The sequence below is a fragment of the Pavona decussata genome, unplaced genomic scaffold, assembly GCF_977016875.1.
Source record: "Pavona decussata unplaced genomic scaffold, jaPavDecu1.1 SCAFFOLD_51, whole genome shotgun sequence".
NCBI classification, from domain to species: domain Eukaryota; kingdom Metazoa; phylum Cnidaria; class Anthozoa; order Scleractinia; family Agariciidae; genus Pavona; species Pavona decussata.
Genome location: NW_028145473.1, coordinates 3,124,724 through 3,135,006, shown reverse-complemented (window position 1 = coordinate 3,135,006; position 10,283 = coordinate 3,124,724). Strand labels below are relative to the sequence as shown.

General features: G+C 41.9%; 1 pseudogene; it reads left to right on the top strand.

The window, feature by feature from the left end:
• The first annotated feature begins 8,341 nt into the window (after positions 1-8,341).
• LOC146481084 (beta-1,3-galactosyltransferase 5-like) lies at positions 8,342-9,436 on the top strand (annotated as a pseudogene).
• Positions 9,437-10,283: the final 847 nt, after the last annotated feature.

Genomic DNA, 10,283 nt, shown 5'->3' with positions numbered 1-10,283 from the left:
AAATCCATTACCCTTTCACATTCCAACTTTTTTAAAAAACAAGTCTGTACTATATATGAGCCCCCCCTCCCTCCCCTTACCCTCAGTGTAACCCGCTGTATAGTGTTTATTCTCCCCACCCGGTACCCCCACCCCTGGCTCTCAGGTTCCATTGCTTTCTATTTTTTTCTATTTTTTGTGTGTGAAAATTAAAAGTTAGGATCTTAACTTTACTGGTCACCTTGAGGCAAGGTTCATAGCATTTAGACGTTGATGTCAGGTGAAGGATCCAAACAAAAAATCACAATATTTTCTCGTCAGTTATAATTACGAACATAGTCATTTTAAAGCAACTGGCCCCAAGGTATTTTATCTGTGTCTAAACAGTGTACTTTTTTTCACACGGCTCCAGGGAAGATTATTTCATGCAGTGATATGGTTTCCTGCATAAATAAAGATGATGATGATGATGATGATGATGATGATGATGATGATGATGATGATGATGATAATATTGATAGTTGTGGTTATTGCCGAGCAGGGTCTCGATCAAGAAACTTAACCTCGTTCCAAATCGGATAATGGCCGGTCTCCTTTGAGCGTGTTCAGAAACGGCGGAGTTCTGGGTACGGGTGAGTCGTATATCCCTGTTGTGCTCGTTGATCCCCTCCTGCATAGAACTCCCTATTTCCTCAATGCAGACTTTGCGCATTGGCAGGTAAACCTGTAGACCACGCCATCTTGTTTAGATAGATAGGTTTATCAGTTCAATTTACATTGCAGCTAAGTGGCTGAATTGCGCAAACGTGCAATTGGCTGAAATTATTACAAACTACGCTCAAATTTACAAATTATCAAGGTGATATACACAATAATAGTAATGAAATCTAAGGGTATTGATAATAATATGAAATATATAATATATCTTATGTTGCTAAAAATAAGAAAACCATTATGTACAAGTAATTTATCCTTTTTCCAGGGCATTGTTAGCACGGATGCACATCGCAAAAATAAATGTGCGCTTAAAACGATCTGTGCACATGTGTGATTGGTTATAAATGCACTTCCTGCTCGGGTTGTATTTGGCTTCATGCTTAGGAGGTAACATGCTCTGTAAACTATTTAGCAGGCTAAAGATACTATTAAAAAGCTTGCTACATAGTTCTTGACGCCTATCATGCAGAGTGGACAGACCAAATCTAGCTAGGCAGTCACGGTATGGCAGGCTAGGAAAGATTATGGACATAGCTCTCTTTTTTACCCTCTTGATATCCTCGTTAAGGTATTTTGGTAATGAATAGTAGAAAACTTGCACACTGTATTAAAAAACTGGTCTTATAGTTACACAATAAAAGTTAATAACATCCTCAAATGGCACACCAGCCCTCCTTAAAGGGACGAGGAAGTATAAGCACTTATTTACTTTCTCAATTGACTCAGTAATGTGTTAATTAAACTTAAGGTCACTAGAGAGAGTGAGAACTAAAACCTTGCACTTTCCACAGTTCTTAGTTCTTTACCATCTACTTTTAGAGGACCGAACACGTGCTTTTTGTGCTTCAAGTCGATAACCACGACTTTGCAGTTATTGCCATTTAGCTACATATTTTGATCGTTTGACCAGTCCTCCACCAGGTTAACAGCTGCAGCTTGGGCATCTCCAGAAGCATTCCGCTGTACGATCTCGATCGGCTACAGTGTTTAGCCGGATTGACGGCCGTGTCCTTTGGTCTCACTTAGTGTGATCCAAGTGTCGTGTCGGATTCGATAGGCGGAGTAGTTCCAATACTCCTTGAATATAGGGTGAAATTTAGAAGAAAAATTTAGGGGTTTGGGACACTTGATGGTGGTTCCGGCGAAATAAAAGTGGTCGTGAAATTTGTCTCAAAATTTCTGTGATTTTTTTTACTACAAAATACATCAGTATTTTTTTCAAACAATGTAATAAAAAAGATGGGCCACCGTTTCCGTGAAAGAGCTATGTCATTCAAGTTACCCCATAATTGCTTGCAATATTCTCCTTCAAATAGAAGTCCATTCTGCCATGTTTGGTGGTAACAGAAATTACTTAGTTAGAGTAGAACTTGGGAAACAAAACCAGTATACAGTATACATAGAATGAATGAAGCACAAGAAGCAATTAGAGATGAATTTGACCCAAAACGTTTCTTGTGTCCGTGTTTTCAGTATCACTGTTTTATACCCACGAGTGGTGGGCAAGCTCACATTTCTGGTAACTTCTTAAAAAAACAAATCTTTAAACATAACGAGGAAATACTATCAAATAAAATATAATAGTTTCCTATAATAATTTTCTAAATAGATATTTTAATTTCTCCTAAACGACACCGTAACCTATCTTTTTTAAGTCGTTATCAAAAACTTAGCCATTATCGTGTTCTATTTAGAAAAATTTACGACAGAAAATTAGTTGTAGCGAGAAATACGAGCTTGCTCACCACCCACAGGCATAAAATAATGGAACTGAGAACACGCACGCACGTAACGTTTTGGGTCAATTCTGCTTCATATTGAGCTTTCCTGTAATAAAATTTATCATAATTGTTCCTTATATGTCATACCTTCCATCTTAAAAGTTTTTCTAAGTTATGCTTTATTTTTGTTGCCACGGGACATGGCAAGAACTGGTTAAGGTTTCTTGAGTGGATCGTACCTCTTTCGCGGGCACCGTGACCTATACTTTTTACTGCTTTTTTTTTTAAATAAGAGTTAGTAATAACCAATCACAGAGAAGTTTGAAAAAATTCTTACGATAACTTTCTATTATTCACTGCTTTGATGACTTGTCTTTCCTTCACTCCTATTAGAAAGGTCGCCTTTTCATTTCTCTGGCATATTTCCAGCATAAGAGCAGACGCTGATTCAACTGTTTCACAATTATTGTTTTGGACCGCGGTTAAATTCTTAACAGTTAATGAAATCAATTAACGAAATTTATTTGACTTTGTTTCGTCGAGAGAGGAGAGCTCTCTAATCATGATCTCATCATGAATGTTTTTTTTAAAAGTTAACACTGGTTTTCTGAGTAATCATCGAAGTCTCGTTAAGGAATAAAATAAAAGAATCGTTGAAGACACCGCGTTTTTTGATGTATCATGAAAGTTAAAAAAAGAGGGCCTTTCCTAGAAAAATGCCTTTGCAGTGACAAGCGCTGCCATACTCTTATTCCAACACCTCTTTTATTTGTGACGCAACATTAACCTTAACTTCATTACAACACAGGTACACCAGTGCTATATCTTGAGCTAATTTTGGATAAATACTTTTTACCTTAAACAAATTTAAGATTCAATGCGAGCCAGGTTAAGAGCCTTATTACGATTTGACGGAACTGGCCATTTTAAAGGCAACTCTCGCAAATAATTTCGGGGTGATCGTTCGCAACCCAGCCTTGACGAGAACAGCCTTTGACGGAACCAATGACAACGACTTTCACATATTCGTAATCACAGCTTTAGTTCCCGTTTACTTCTGAATTATAGTGTCCTTTTTACGATCCTTTAAAATACGTTCATATCAAGATTTTATTAGCCGGCATATTTTGAAAAAGCACTTTCCACAATACTGAACAAAGTTTGGTTGGTTTTGTTTTTGCTTTTTTGTCGTCTCTTAACAGCTGACAACTTGCTATTTCAACCACAAGTAGAAATGCAAGCAGTTAATACTCAGTTCGAGCTCTTTTCACATCCTGAACAATTAAATGCTATCATTACTGTCGCTATTTAATTTTCGGGAGGTGATTACTCTGAGAAGTAAACGATATGTTGGTTAATTATTTTAAATAAGTATACTTTAATATCTGCCAACAGGAATGAAATACAATGAAAACCAAGTTATTCTTTCGTGACTCTCTTTCCAGCTCTTCTGAAAGACAACCTATCAAAGCCTCCCTCAAAGACTGTCCTTAAGGAGTCTGACAGAACTTATCCGCACACCAACGAGGACTGTAAAGCGGAGAAAGTTCATTATCAATCTTTTGCTTCTAAGCGGGGTTTTGTTTACCATCATTTTTGAAAGTATTGGTGAGCAAGGACCCGTATCTGACAACTGTCAACACTCATGTCCAATACACCCAATCTTAGTCGAATCGTCAGTAAGCGAAGACAATTCGACTCACCAGAAGTCAGGTCGTGAATCAATGCTTCCCAAGGCCGCTATCGATCGATTCGTTTGCCCTTGCAGTCGACCCGTCTTGCCGGAAGTCGATTCGCTTGCGGGAATCGATCGATTCGTTTGACCTTGCAGTCGACCCGTCTTACCGGAAGTCGATTCGCTTGCGGGCTATGAGGGAGGGCAGAAAATGTCGACGATTCGACTCGATTCACTCGAATTGATCAATTCGTTTGCCCTTGTAGTCGACAAAGACGATTCGACTCACCGGAAGTCAGGTCGTGAATAAATGCTTCGTAAGGCCGCTATCAATCGATTCGTTTGCCCTTGCGGTCGACCCGTCTTGCCGGAAGTCGATTCGCTTGCGGGCTATGAAGGAGGGCAGAAAATGTTGACGATTCGACTCGATTCGTTTGCCCTTGCAGTCGACCCGTCTTGCTGGAAGTCGATTCGCTTGCGGGCTATGAAGGAGGGCAGAAAATGTTGACGATTCGACTCGAATCGATCGATTCGTTTGCCCTTGCAGTCGACCCGTCTTACCGGAAGTCGATTCGCTTGCGGGCTATGAGGGAGGGCAGGAAATGTCGACGATTCGACTCGATTCGACTCGAATCGCTCGAATTGATCGATTCGTTTGCCCTTGTAGTCGACCCGTCTTACCGGGAAGGTAACAAAGAAGGCAGGTAGAAAAGCGTGTATATGCTCGTTCTTAAAGCGTTTGCGCAGGAAAGAGCATGTACACGAGAAAGGAAATATACATCAACCTTCCTCGTTCTTAAAGCGTTTGCGCGAGAAAGAGCGTGGACACGAGAAAGGAAATATACATCAACCTTCCTCGTTCTTAAAGCGTTTGCGCGAGAAAGAGCGTGGGCACGAGAAAGGTAATATACATCAACCTTCCTCGTTCTTAAAGCGTTTGCGCGAAAAAGGAAATATATATATGAACATCCCGGAGAGAGCGAATATAGATGAACCTCCCTTGAGAAAGGAAATATACATGAATATTCCTCGTTCTTAAAACCTGTTAGACCGTGCAACGAAATTTACATAAAACCTTCCTTGAGTTCCTGAGGGCCTGGGGACGAGGCTGCGATTTTCAGCAAAGGACGCGTGCATGTGAACTATGACTGGCTTTTTGAAAGACCACAAGCGGTTATTTCGGTTTTCTTCTGATCTTAATTTTGTGAGAAGAAGTTTTTTTAAATTATCTGCGTTGACATCAGTTGCTAAGAGGTATGTGTGTGGAGAAAAAGAGGTCACTGTCAGTGGGAAGCGAAAGAATTTGGATGGCGACGAGATCTTTGTTGGTGAATCGGAGAGCCTTTTTTATTTGTATCCAACTGATCATTTTTATTCATCAAAACAGTTAACCAGCAGTTACTGTTTTTTCAAATTTTGTTCTAGTTGTGATTATTTGGGAATAGGACTTTCTGTCATCCAATTCTGTCTGTCATCATACTCGTGAATAACAATCACAGAACAAATTAGACTCTACTCACTCTTATTACCATATTACCCTATTTCCAGCAACAATCCGCCTTCCGGTTGAAAGAACGCCTGCGCGAAAGTTTGAGCAGTGATTTTGAATTAAGATTTTTCGCCAGAAGTGCTCATAATCTAATTCCTACACCGTTTCCTAACGGCAAGTAGCCATAGCCTTTCCGCTTGCTGCGCTTAAAGGTCGATTTCCACTGTCGCGTAAATTTAAAGTGCGTACGGGCGTGAATTTCATGACTGGCTTTACGGGCGTAAACATGGTAAATAAAATTAGAGTCGATGTATGAAAGGCCGCGCGTAAATAAATTTGCACGCGCGCGCATACGTAAGCTTCCAGGCCTGAAAACCCACCCTTCTCCAAGCGTAGCCAGAGAATTTTTCTTTAAACAGAGGTTGTCTCAGTAAACTACAATTTTTCAAGCCTGTTTCAAACAGATCCGGGCCTTTACTTCAAGTAAAGAGAGAATATCCTCAAAACAATCTGCAAATCTGACGCGTAAACGTACCTTACACGCGTGACAGATTTACTCACCGCGCGCGGTTTATTATTTCATTTGCTTCATATTTTATACTGTCAATCAATTTAGTCTAACGTAGTTCCGCTATTGCGCAAATATTCAGTTGTCAGCTATATAAGCGTATGCCCCAATGTAAATTTCCATTGTACCTGAAGAAGGCTCGGTTTGGCCAGCCGAAATATAGTAACCTTTAAACAGTATTTCTACGTTGTATCGGTCTCTGCTTCTTGTATCGTTTTTTTACAGCATGACGCATAGGTTGACCCAATCGACTTCCGGTTAGACGGGTCGATTGTAGAGCAAACAAATCGATCGATTCAAGTCGAATCGTCGACATTTTCTACCCTCCCTCAAGGCTGGCTTGCCGTGTTTTTACTAAGTATCTAGCCAATCGACTTCCGGTAAGACGGATCGACTACAAGGGCAAACGAATCGATCGATTCGAGTCAAATCGAGTTGAATCGTCGACATTTTCTACCCTCCCTCAAGGCTGGCTTGCCGTGTTTTTACCAAGTGTTTAGCCAATCGACTTCCGGGAAGACGGATCGACTACAAGGGCAAACGAATCGATCGATTCGAGTCGAATCGAGTCGAATCGTCGACATTTTCTACCCTCCCCCCAAGGCTGGCTTGCCGTGTTTTTACTTAGTGTATAGCCAATCGACTTCCGGTTAGACGGATCGACTACAAGGGCAAACGAATCGATCGATTCGAGTCGCATCGAGTCGAATCGTCGACATTTTCTACCCTCCCCCAAGGCTGGCTTGCCGTGTTTTTACTAAGTGTCTAGCCAATCGACTTCCAGTTAGGCGGGTCGACTACAAGGGTAAACGAATCGATTGATTCGAGTCGAATCGTAGACATTTTCTACCCTCCCTCAAGGCCGGCTTACCGTGTTTTAACAAAGTGTCTAGCAAATCGACTTCCAGTTAGACGGGTCGACTACAAGGGCAAACGAATCGATCGATTCGAGTCGGATCGTAGACATTTTCTACCCTCCCTCAAGGCTGGCTTGCCGTGTCTTAACTAAGCGTCTAGCAAATCGACTTCCGGTTAGACGGGTCGACTGTAAGGCAAACGAATCGATCGATTTGAGTCGAATCGAGTCGAATCGTCGACATTTTCTACCCTCCCCCAAGGCTGGCTTGCCGTGTTTTTACTAAGTGTCTAGCCAATCGACTTCCGGTTAGACGGATCGACTACAAGGGTAAACGAATCGATCGATTCGAGTCGAATCGTAGACATTTTCTACCCTCCCTCAAGGCCGGCTTACCGTGTTTTAACTAATTGTCTAGCAAATCGACTTCCGGTTAGACGGGTCGACTACAAGGGCAAACGAATCGATCGATTCGAGTCGAATCGTAGACATTTTCTACCCTCCCTCAAGGCTGGCTTGCCGTATTTTAACTAAGTGTCTAGCAAATCGACTTCTGGTTAGACGGGTCGACTGTAAGGCAAACGAATCGATCGATTCGAGTTGAATCGAGTCGAATCGTCGACATTTTCTACCCTCCCTCAAGGCTGGCTAGCCGTGTTTTTACTAAGTGTCTAGCCAATCGACTTCCGGTTAGACGGGTTGACTGTAGGGAAAACGAATCGATCGATTCGAGTCGAATCGAGTCGAATCGTCGACATTTTCTACCCTCCCTCAAGGCTGGCTTACCGTGTTTTCGTTAAGTGTCTAGCAAATCGACTTCCGGTTAGACGGGTTGACTGTAGGGCAAACGAATCGATCGATTCGAGTCGAATCGAGTCGAATCGTCGACATTTTCTACCCTCCCTCAAGGCTGGCTTACCGTGTTTTCGCTAAGTGTCTAGCCAATCGACTTCCGGTAAGACGGGTCGACTGTAAGGCAAACGAATCGATCGATCCGAGTCGATTCGAGTCGAATCGTCGACATTTTCTACCCTTCCTCAAGGCTGGCTTACCGTGTTTTTACCAAGTGTCTAGCCAATCGACTTCCGGTAAGACGGATCGACTACAAGGGCAAATGAATCGATCGATTCGAGTCGAATCGTCGACATTTTATACCCTCCCTCAAGGCAAGCCTACTGTGTTTTTACTAAGTGTCTAGCCAATCGACTTCCGGTTAGACGGATCGACTACAAGGGCAAACGAATCAATCGATTCGAGTCGAATCGCCATAATCCCAGACGAATCGAGTCAGATTGGGTGTATTGGACAACCCTCACTGTCAAGGATCTGCAAGACCATGAAAGCCTCACAGAAGGGAATACTCAACAAAAACAACAATTCCCTGGCTTTAAAAATGAAAGCTTTGACAGTGTCATCAAGCAAAGAACAAGCCCTTCCACATAAGACATAATTAACATCTCGAGAACGATGCACCCAAAAGGTATCTCTTTTAATTATGATACCAACGCACCCTGCTTCATTTGATAGAAGTTCAGTTATTCGCAAAACATGGAGAACTGATCCATCAATGAAGACAAGATGGAGGACAGTGTTTCTTCTCGGTCAAGTCTCAGGTAACAGCGTCCAGAATGATGAACACTTGGAAGCTGAGGGAATGATTCACCGAGATCTAATACGAGGAGCTCAATAAGAGCATTATTATAAACTTACCTTGAAGACGCAGATGGAACTGGAATGGGGGTCAAAATACTGCGATTTTCAGTACCTACTCAAGGCTGATGATGATGTGTTTGTTAATCCGTATTTGTTGACGGACTTAGGCCCCGTTCAGGCTAGGTGCCCGTTCCCGGTTCTTGGGCACGGGCGCTAGTCTGAACAGAGCTTTTTGTCGGTGCCAGAGTAAGAATCTGGGCATCGTGCCCGGGCACGGACACTGCCTCCAAGGCTGGTACTCGGGCACCGTTCCTGGTCACGGACACTGGTGTGAACAGGATTTTGTCAGTTCGCACGTTTTTTCCGCATGCCTCTTTACGATACAGCAAACAAAGTGGCGGGCGCGAAATTGACGAAGGAGAACAAGATTGCTCCTTGGGCACCAAGGAGTCTGAACATTGTCCTTTTCAGTACTCCGGCACAGTGCCCTGGTACGGGCACTTAGTCTGAACAGGGCCTTAATCTACGAAAGCCTATCACACCTAAAATAAAACTTTACACGGGAAAGTGTCAGCATGACGGGATTCCTTGTCGCAAAGGGAAGTATGAAGTATCCCGGGAAGAATACATCAGCACAAGGTATCCAGACTACTGCCTCGGAGCACATCTGCTATCATTAGACCTAGTCCACAAGTTAGTGGAAATGTTTGATGTCAAGAAGGAGCCTTTCAAAATGGAAGATGTTTGCATTGGTATGGTGATTGAAAAAAATGGGTGATGTAAAGGCCAAGGATCACGGATCGTTTCGTCACAACAGACAATAGGGAACTTAAGCAACCACGACGACCGGGAGGACGACGACGGCAAGTAAACGCAGAGGGACTGGAACGAGAACGTCGTTTTAGGCGGGAAAAAGAAACTTAAGCAGTGAAGTTTTCAAGGACGACGACGTTTGAAACCTTCGTTCAGTTTCGCTTCTTTACAAGAAATGACATCGTTTAGAGACTTAGGCTTCTGATCTTAAATCGGTAAGGTTCAACAATAAGAACCTCCCGGCACATTACAATATCGTGTTCATTACTCCACACAAAGTTTGGATTCCTACCAAAGTAAATAAAAAAATGTTTTGATTGAGTCTAGCAGAAAGTCATGTGAGGTTTGCTAGAAATAAATTAATCCACTTTTTTTAAAACCTTATTCATATATTTGGCTGTAAAAGCATATGAAATTTTGCTGTCAAATTTACCGCTAAATATGAAGATCGAACACAAGTTACTCAATTTCAGGCATATCTTCATTTGTACATGCTGAAATTTCATCTGCGAGTTCTTTGCTAAACGTGTAGCGCCTTAATTGCATTTAAACACCAAAAAAAAAAAATGTGTTGTACGGAGATTATTTGACATTTGAAACTTCTGGGATGTCACTGATTTTGTGCCATGTTTGTCTGATTTTCAGAATGATACAGGTTTATTTATTTTTGTCTATTTTATTTAATGTAAGTTTAGCTTTATTTGGCAAGTTAAATGACAACAACAGACATCGAGTAGTTCTAGCAATGAGCGGTCTCACGCTTTCCCCCTTGAAATCGAGTTTTAAAAGACGTTTTAGTTGTACAATGAATA